We start from the raw sequence: 10,254 nt of genomic DNA, 5'->3' as shown, positions 1-10,254 counted from the left end.
CAGCCCATCCCAGTTCACCACAACTCCACCTACCACAGCCCCTGCCTCGACTTCCAAATACCCAGATCTTACCCCAATCTTGCCACAACATCCACTTGGCAGTGGCCAACATCAGACAGTCCCTCACAAACAAGAGCTAGGAGTTTGATTGACACAGGATGAGGGTATAAAGCAATTAATTTGACACCTCCTTCTAGGGTCCTGTGATGAATCAGCATGGATTCAATTAAAATTATGTGCCATGGCAGAGAACAGCAAAAACAGGAGTTTGGAGTTGTTAACCAGGTGTTTAGGGCAGTCACACCAATTATCAGTCAAGTCTGGACTATATTAAGCAGATATTTCTGAATTAATGAAAAAGGATATGCATTCTGTGGTAACCAAGTACAGAGTATGCTGGAGTCCTAGGCTTACAAGGAATAGGAGCAATTTATGCTAGTAAACTCACAGGGGAGATAAGGGGTAAAGATTAGGGCAGAGAGTGGACAGTCTCTTCTAGGTATGGTTAGAACTCAGAAACAGGATGTTTGGCACAACAACTGACTATAGAACTGGTTTGAGCCAATTTAGGCTGCATTAAGCAGGGTTTATGGTACATAGCTCAGCAGGGAAACTCTGAAGGTTTCTGGGATTAAGCAAGACAATTGTAGCAGCCATGTTGTCTGTTACATGTTGTCAGTCTGGGGGACAAGGTGGCGCAAGAAAAACAGATAGGTTAGCATTAGGGCAATTATCATAATCGTATTCCTGCTCTTTTTTGTTAAATGTAGCCAGAAGGCTTGCCACTGACCAAGGAGGTATAACTTGATGAAACATAATCTTACTGAGAACTGTAGATCTTGCCCTTTCACAGATGGATATAAGGCACTTAATGAGATAAGAAACAAAAAAACAAAAAGGAATAGAAGGCCAAGAAGTGAAAGCAAAACAGAATAGAGAAATGAACCCCAGTAAGCAGGAAGCCACCCAAAGAAATCACCTTTTCAGTCTCTAAGGTAGAACAATGAAGGCTTTTCTTTTGGAAGACTTATGTCCCATTGGATCTTGCTGGAATGACTGACATAAAAACAACACTTTTCCCCAGTGTAGGCACAGGCTCATCCCGAGCAGCCAAGAAGGCAACTAGGACCCTTCAGTTCCAGAGGACATCATTGACTGGTGATGGAACTTGAACGTTAAGATGCAAGATGTCCTGGGAATTGATGTTGAAGGATATAACCAGTTCAGAGAAGATGTTATGAACAGCAGATTCTAATGAAATAACCTGAACCGAGGGACAATGGCACATGGAATGTTCCACTATCTATTTTTAAGGTCCAGCATTATGTGCAAGTTTTCCAATGGGATAATTGGAGCTTCTTTTACTTTTTACATTTATTCAAGGTAATTTACATTCTCTGTGAAGGCATAGATCACGTGATGTTCTCACTGGTTTCTACTGTGCACTCCATCCCTCATGAGCAGCACATACAATCTTTCCAATAATAACCAAGTTCCCTAAGTGGTGGATGAGTCAGAAACATGGAAGAAGCAGGGGAGCCTCCTAATGAGTTGCATTAGACACACAATCTAAAACAGCGATACAAGAACAAGCAGGGAAACTGTTGCCTGCAACAAGTGAGGCATCTCACGGGAGAGCGCGAAATGAAGAAATGTGGGCCAGGCGGGTCAATGAAGACTGAGCAGTTTATTCATCTGAGGGTCACAGTATATATAGGCAAAATTACATAGTTTCAAAGAATCATTCCCATGCCCTAATACGTGACTGCTATTGTTATCAGGGTTCCTGCCTGTTATCAGGGTTAAAGGATCAGGCAGAATGTTTTGAGAACCTCCTCTTGGATGGGAGAATGGTGAGCCAACATCCTGAGAATGTGAGCCTTTGAGGGCAAGAACAGGCAAGAGTTAAACTCTGTCCTGGATTCTTCAGCTCAAATTGGACTCCTCAGAGCTGGCCCTCTACATTTCCCCCTTTTTGTTTTGCAAGTAACTTGAAGCGATGAACATCTGTATCCAAAGATTTGAACCATGATTTGATCAGTGCAGTCGTACAAGGAAGAATAAAACATAATATGACAATGAATACTGTCCATAAAAGTAAATGGAGCAGTAACGCAGGTATATTTCTAAATACATTAGTAGCATCCAATCTGTCCAAAATTTCTTGGGCTAGGTTTTGAGGACGTGCCCCTGGGAAGTGACTGTCAGCAATATCATGAGTAATATTAGTCAGGAAAGATAAATCAGCCGTAAAACTGCTATTATGCCAAATACCTTTTAAATGATTTCTAATCATATCCCACTTTACTATGCTTGAATTATAAGGCAGTGGTGTAACACACACCATGGTAAAGCGATAATCACATTTTAATGTAGCTCGAAATTCCATCTCTGCAAGCTCATCTCCAATAAATTCTACAGAATCTTTTAAAGCATCTAATTTTTGTTGAAAATGTACATCTATCTCTCCTTGTTTCTGGAGTGCTAATGATACATTCTGAGCCAATGCTTTGGTATATTGTGCCTCCTGTAGTTGTTGTGTAAATGTATCAAATGACACTGACGATGCAATGATAGATGAAATGAGTGACACCAAAGATCCAATTCCCCATATCACACACTCTGTGCATCGTTTCTTTCCCAGAGTAACTCCCTGTTCTAAATAGTAAAATGTTTGATCTGTGGGGGCCAAAAACCATCTCTCGTTCACTTGTGTAGGGAATACAGAATACTGTGGTCTTTCCAAAATCATAGCTGTATATTCCCATGTTCCATGTTTGGATTGCAGACATAGATTTACAGAACAATTTTTGCATTTAATCAAGTAATACCCATCAGATGTTTTGGAGATGTTAGGTCTCCCTAAAAAAATGCCTGATGTTTTGGCAAGCAAGCAGTTAATGTCGTCTCATTGTACTTATGGACCACGTTTCTTTCACTGGGGTTAGCAGCGTGTATATATATTGTGTCAAAAGCCGCCATTGCTAACCAAATTTCTTCCTGATATACACCTTGTTGACTGACAATCCCTGGCATAATCCACCCCTGTGTAGCTCCCTTCTCATTATGCTCTAGCTTATTCCAAACTTCAAATCTCTCCCAGCTGTAATTGGCTATTCCTCTATACGGTGTGTGACATTTTATCCAAGGTGGAACTTTGTGCCATTCTCTAACTACCGAGACATTAAAACAATGTGGCCAAGGGGAGAAATGAATTGGCTTCTCTACTGACTCGACAATTTTTATCCCAAACATAGATATGTTCCATACCACTCCTTGTGGAGCCACTTGAGCAGAGAGTGATATTCTCCAACTTAATACAGTAATTTATAGAAGTTACATTTATCCCAAAACATATTGGGGGTGTGCCAGTTTTCCCTTTAAAGTTATACCCTGTAACATCTTTCATTCCTTTAATCCCCGAATCCCCATGTCCAAAAATTTCTGCTGCTTTTCCTATAGGTATAACGTTGGTAACCTTGTCCTCCCATGTAAGCAATCTCAGCCATGGGGGATTGTTGACATATATCCAAAGCTGTAAAGTCTTTGCCTCAAGAGTGGTCAATTGCAGCATCATCAACATCTGTAATAATGTCGTTGTTGTCCTTCTCTGCCGCCTTGGGCATCCCTTCCTTGATATTTTTTCCTTTCGTATGTCCTGTAACTGAAGCCTCTGGAGTCTCTGGGTCAGCTCTGGCACAGATCTTGATGTTATGTTTGGGAACCCATATTGGTCCTTCCACACCATCTGGAAAGACAGAAGCATACCCTCGTCCCCAGGTCAGCAATCTATCTAGCCCAAACCAATGATTGGTTTTTGGGTCATTTCGCGTGACTCTTTTTTGAGTCTTTTGTTCCTCATCCTTATTTCCTTTGTTTAGTCTAAAATGTTTTTCAGCTGGGCTACAGCCTCCTCTATCAGGAGTAAGAAAATTTAAAGCATATACTGCTTGAGCCATTGTCTTTGTGGCCGTCCCCTTGCTTCTCCAAGAACCCCTTTTGTTTTTGGAGAAGCATTTTTAAGGATCTATTTTTCCGTTCTACAATTGCTTGTCCCATTGGGTTATATGGGATCCCAGTGATGTGTTTTATATGAAATGTAAGACATAATGTACGAAATGGATGGGAAATATAAGCGGGACCATTATCAGTTTTTAGAATCTTAGGTACTCCTAAGATAGAGAAACAGTGAAGTATGTGGTCTATGACATTATTGACTGATTCTCCAGATTGTGCTGTAGCCATTGTGAAAGAAGAAAATGTGTCTACTGTTACATGAATATATTGTAACTTTGCAAAACTGCTATAATGTGTAACATCCATTTCCCAAATTTCCCCTGAATATTGTCCATGTGGATTAATAGCAAACTTGTATGGTGTAGGGGTGTAAGGTAAGCATTTAGAACAGGATTTTACTATTGTTTCTTTAACATTGTTGCAGATTGATGGAACCTATTATGTGATTCCCTTGCTTCTTCAACTGTTAACATAAGCAAGGTGGGTTTTGTGAGATTGTTCGCTACTCTATTCCCCTGTATTAAAGGTCGTGGAACGTCTGTATGTGAAGGTATATGAGTGCAGTATAATGGGAAAGTCCGTTCCCTAATAAGTTTTTGTAACATCACAAGCAGTTGCATTATGGGATAGTTAGATGATACTTTTATTTGGGTCATTTCTATGTTGTTGACCATTCCTACAGCATACTTGCTGTCTGAAAATATGTTAAGGGGGGCCCAGACATCTTTGTAACACTAATATTATAGCATATATTTCATTTTGCTGAGTAGCGTTGAATGGTGTATGGGCTACATACCTTTCATCGGGGGGAATAAAATATGTGGATATATGATTAGATGAAGCTTGGTGAAAACTGAAAGTGCTCTTACTAGTGGGTTCCTTTTAACTATTTTATTAATAATCCACTGGTGTTTTCTAGCAAACTGTAAAATGGGGTATTTGTACACATTGTCTATCTCTCCCTGAAATGTAGCAATTAGTACCTGCCATGAATGGTCTTGACTTAGTAATTCTTCTATTTGTTTTTTTTTTCATAAGGCTGATGTATTGAAGTGGGGATGTATCCCACTAACTGAAGTACTCTCTTGCCCTTTTAGCTAGTTCTGCTAACATGGAAGGATATGTTTGGAGAGTGTATTTTGGTTGTGACGGCCAGAACACCCATTCTAGCAAATTGTTTTTCTGATGAATACACCCAAAAGGTATTTCTGGGATATCTAATATAGTGACTTTTATAGGCAATTTGTGTTCTATTCTACAGTCCATAGCAGCCTGTAGTGATTCTTCTATCCTTTCTAATTGTTGTTTAGCTCGTTCTGTTAGTGTACGGGCTGAAGTTGGATGAGGATCACCCCTAAGAATGTCATACAAATCCTTCAATTCATGAGTTCCTATCTTTAAATAAGGCCTAACCCAATTAATGTCTCCTAAGAGCTTTTGGAAATCATTCAAAGTTTTGAGCTGATCTTTTCTTATATCTTATATTTTGAGGCTGGACCTCTCTTTTTCCTACTATCTGTCCTAAATATGAATATAGGGTGCTCTTTGAATCTTTTCTGGTGCTATCTCCAACCCCTGATCCCATAAAGCCTTAAACATATCATCCATTATGAATGCTAGCCTTTCTTCTTGAGAGTGGGCACAAAGGATTTCATCCATACAATGGGTTATATATGCCCTTGGATACCTCTTTCTAATGAGATCTATAGTATCTGCCACATGTTGTTGACACATAGTGGGACTATTTTTCATCCCCTGGGGAAGTACTTTCCACTGATATCTTTGATGAGGTTGCTTCAAATTTTCTGAAGGCAATGAAAATGCAAAGTATTTACAATCCTCTTGCCTAAGGGATATGGTATAGAAACAGTCTTTCAAGTCTATTACCCATAGAGGCCATTCTGCAGGAATTGCGATTGGTGAAGGCAATCCTGGTTGTAACGCTCCCATCGTTTCCATGTGGGCATTAACCTGTCTGAGATCTGTCAACATCCTCCACTTTCCTGATTTCTTTTTAATGGCAAATATTGGAGAGTTCCATGGACTCATGGAAGGTTCTATATGTCCTGCCGCTAATTGTTCTTTCACTGTATTTTGAAGAGCCCTGATTTTTTCTAGATTAAGGGGCCACTGGTCCACCCATATGGGGGGCCCTGCTTTCCAAGTTATCTTAGGCACCTGTACTGTTCTTTTTTCTTTGGCCGTGACCCCTACTAAAATTTTTTGCTGTTTATGGTGACATTGATGTGTTTCAGCAAATCCCTTCCCCAAAGACAGCATGGAATGTGTGGTAATACATATGGCCTGAATTTTCCTTGATGGCCTTCCACCTTCCAAGTGAGCCATGCCGCGCTCTGTGAGGGTGCAGCTATTTCTCCTATTCCCTGCAATACCACATTCCCTTGGTCCAACGGCCACTCTCTGGGCCAGGCTCGTAGACCAATGACTGATTTGTCAGCCCCAGTGTCTCTCAGTCCTTCAAATTCCTTTCCTTGCACTTCTGTTTTTAATATTGGTCGGGCATCCGTGATGGTCCTATGCCAAAACATTCCTGTACTTCCAAACCCTTCTGTTCGTATTGTTTTTTTCACTCTTTCCTAATTTTTTGTAATCCATTATAATCATTTGTGCTATTCTTTCCCCCTTTTTAATTAAAATTTGGCAGCGAGGAAAAGCATACATCATGACTTTCATTTCCCCAGTATAATCAGAATCCACCACCCCAGGGATCACCATGAGGCCCCGAAGCATTTGTGAACTTCTTCCCAATATAAGCCCTACTGTTCCTGGAGGGGAGTGGTCCATATACACCTGTAGGAATGCAAGCTACTTCATTACCAATCCCTTTATGTATTATTGAACTTAAATCCAGTCCTGCGCTGCCGGGGGTAGCATGTATAAGGTCTATTACTGTGTTTATTGTGGAGCTGGAGCAGGCCTGGGTTGTATAAGTGAGAGCTTGGCTCCTATTGTTTGCTGGGGCTGGAGCGAACCCCGCTCGGGGTTTAAAGGCTGAGCATTGATATCTGTTGAGGATCTACATTGGGATGCCCAGTGATTGCCTCGATGACACCTTGGACAGGGTGTGGTAGGAGAATGCTGTAATGTCTTTTTAGGTGCTCTACATTCGTTTTTCATATGACCTGGCTTCCCACAATTAAAACATTTCAGTGTTCGTTGACCTTTCTGATTATTTTTAAATGCTGCTGCCATTACTTGAGCTTGAAAGTGTGTGGTTCCTACATCCTAACATCTTTGAATCATCTCTGTAATAGTCATATTTGCCTTTCCACCCTGCAGGGCTTTTTGACAATCGGTGTTAGCATTTTCTTTAGCTAATTTCTGTAGGAGTATTTGTGCTGCACTGGAATCAGAAGCATTGCTTTGTATGGCCTGTGTTAGACAAGCTAAAAAATCTTGGGGACCCTGTTTTATTTTAGTGAAGGAAGTTCCCATATCCTGTTTTCCAGGTACTTTTAGCCATGCCACTCGTGCTTTCATAATTTGTTCATATGCTACGAGTGGAAACTGTAATTGTTCTTGCAATTCTATATATCTCCCTGTCCCTGTCAATTGTTCCATAGAGACAGGAATCCCTGTCCTAGTATTACATTTTTCTTATTCTTGACACTGCTGAAAATATTCTGATTTCCAGACTAAATAATCTCCTGGATCCAGGCATGTCTTCGCTAACAAATACCAAGCTTGCGGAGCCAGAGCCGTGTTGGATATTGAATCTAGTAATGCATGCACATATGGACTATTTGGTCCATACTCCACTGATGACTGTTTTAATTCCTTCAATATTTTTAACTCAAAATTCCTATGTTCTCTAATCATTAAACCTGGATTATTCGGATCTTCCATCTCATATACAGGAAATATCATGCCTTTTGGAATGGCCAGTTTTAATTCCATAGGTACCTCTTCCCCTTTCTCCTCTGCTCTTTTTATTGCCTCTTCTAATAGTCCTTTACACTGTGTTCTCTTGCCTTTCTGATTTTTATGGGGATTTTCCTCTTTATCCTTTTCCTCTTTACAGGAACCTGATCTATAAGAAGGTGGGGACCTTAGTGGAGCCGAGGGTGCAATAGGTTCTGTATACATATCTTCCTCATCATCTTCCACAATTCTAAGCTGCTCATCAAATACCTTATTCATCTCTTCTTCCTCCTCTGTTCCTGCCCCTACATCTAACCTGAGTACTTTTGTTGCTAATGGTACATTCTCTGAGGGCGAGACATATTTTCAACACATTCCAAATCGAAAATGTAGCTATAGAGAACGCACCTGGACCTACTTCCCTATAGTATTCACTCATTTGTCTGCCCACCGTCTCCCACTTTTCTAAGTCTATCATTCCTTCTTGTGGGAACCATGGGCAGCATGTTTCTACACACTCTAAAAATTCCTGTAACTGACTGCTTGTGATGAGTAGACCCCTTTCCTTCACTATTTTATTTAAAAGTCATAGATGATATTCTCTATTTTTGCTACCACTTTGTGTTTGGCCCATACTTTCGATTCTAAGCATGCCTCTCAAAACCGAAAGTATGTGCACGTGGCCGCTCCAAAGCGACTCTATTTTCTTATGCTTGTAATACCGAGCCTCTTTTTTCTCTACTTTCCCTATAACTCACTTCGTCTGGTGACCCCTTTTAGCCCTAAGACTGCTAAAAGATTGTATTTTATGACCGTGGCGCTTTTACCTTGTTTGCACAGCATCAAGGTTTTTCTTTTCTTCTCCAGAGTCCCAGGTCCCTGTTCGGGCGCCACTTGTTGCAAGTGAGGCATCTCACGGGAGAGCACGAAATGAAGAAACATGGGCCAGGCGGGTCAGTGATGACTGAGCAGTTTATTCATCTGAGGGTCACAGTATATATAGGCAAAATTACATAGTTTCAAAGAATCATTCCTGTGGGACACTCCCTATACCCTAGCCCTAATATGTGACTGCTATTGTTATCAGGGTTCCTGCCTGTTATCAGGGTTCAAGGATCGGTCAGAATGTTTTGAGAACCTCTCCTTGCATGGGAGAATGGTGAGCCAACATCCTGAGAATGTGAGCCTTTGAGGGCAAGAACAGGCAAGAGTTAAACTCTGTCCTGGATTCTTCAGCCCAAATTGGACTCCTCAGAGCTGGCCCTCTACTAGGGAAACAACATGACCAGTAAAAATATTTACATTTGTTACAGTTATATTCCATCCCACCACAAGGAGGGGAGGCATAAGAAGAATCAATGGCATCTGGTGATTACTAGGAGAACTGAATTTCTGAACTTAGTACAGGCCTTCAGAATTTCTGAATTAAGTTTAGAGACAAAGAAACTTGGCTTGGGCAATTTCACAACATATTGAGGGTGATAACAGAATGGTTTCAGTTACAAAATGGGATCAGAATGATTTGGTTTTCTCAGTTCCCCTTTTGCCAATGGGAGATCTGTCACAATTTTTCCTGACCAGTCAACGTAAGGACAACAAGATTGACTAAGCAAGTACAAGCCGTAGTAAGAATATCTAAAGCCAGGGCAGCTAGAGCACCGGCCCTGGTTTCAGGAAGACCTAAGTTCAAATCTGACCTCAAACACTTGATAGTTACTAGCTATGTGACCCTGGGCAAGTCAGTCCACTCCATTGCCTCACCAAAAAAAAAAAAAGAATATTTAAGTCATGGACTAATTTTAGAGGGAAAATTTACGTGACACCAAGATAGCCGAGAGAACAGATAGAGTGAAACAAAAAAAATATAGTACGTCAATATTAGCTAACATCAAGTCTTTCTATATTTTAGTAACCTACTGCCAATGTCTGTTTAATCAGCAAATTTCATCTTGGATCTCAGATGTCACATGTAGTTGTCTGGTCTCTGGAAACATTTATTCATAGACATTGTGGGATAGGTCTCCTCTTTAATAGTTTTGCTTCTCTGGTTCCAAGTTACTTACAGAGACTCCTTAGATGTTCCTGCTAAAATCTTATACAAAATAGACCTCAATACAAATTAGTACAGCCTTTAAAATTTCACTTCTCCAGTAACTAATACGTGTGGTGAAAATCAGTTCAAACCTTATAGTTCTGACCTTATTAATTGTGATAGACCCTCCGTTAGGGCCCCAGGCCACCACGCCCCGGGCCCTCTGGCTCAGCTTCCCCTAACAGTTGTTGCAACATCCTGGGTGAGATCCTCTAGCATACATCCTGTAAGTTGGGGTGCAACATCCTGTTCTGTAAATAACC

At 40.7% G+C, this 10,254-nt stretch overlaps 1 long non-coding RNA gene across 1 annotated transcript; it reads right to left on the bottom strand.

Moving 5' to 3' along the window:
- Positions 1-1,668: 1,668 nt before the first annotated feature.
- Positions 1,669-8,853, bottom strand: LOC114048050. The gene is made up of 2 exons (XR_003569700.1): positions 8,727-8,853; positions 1,669-3,748 (listed from the first exon to the last, which is right to left on the bottom strand). It is a non-coding gene; the product is annotated as an uncharacterized LOC114048050 (long non-coding RNA).
- Between the last annotated feature and the right edge of the window lie 1,401 nt (positions 8,854-10,254).

The sequence above is a fragment of the Vombatus ursinus genome, unplaced genomic scaffold (assembly GCF_900497805.2).
Source record: "Vombatus ursinus unplaced genomic scaffold, bare-nosed wombat genome assembly UNPS02014791.1, whole genome shotgun sequence".
Classification (NCBI taxonomy): Eukaryota; Metazoa; Chordata; class Mammalia; order Diprotodontia; family Vombatidae; genus Vombatus; species Vombatus ursinus.
The sequence above is the reverse complement of the archived record's forward strand: the minus strand, read 5'-3'. Positions and strand labels throughout refer to the sequence as shown.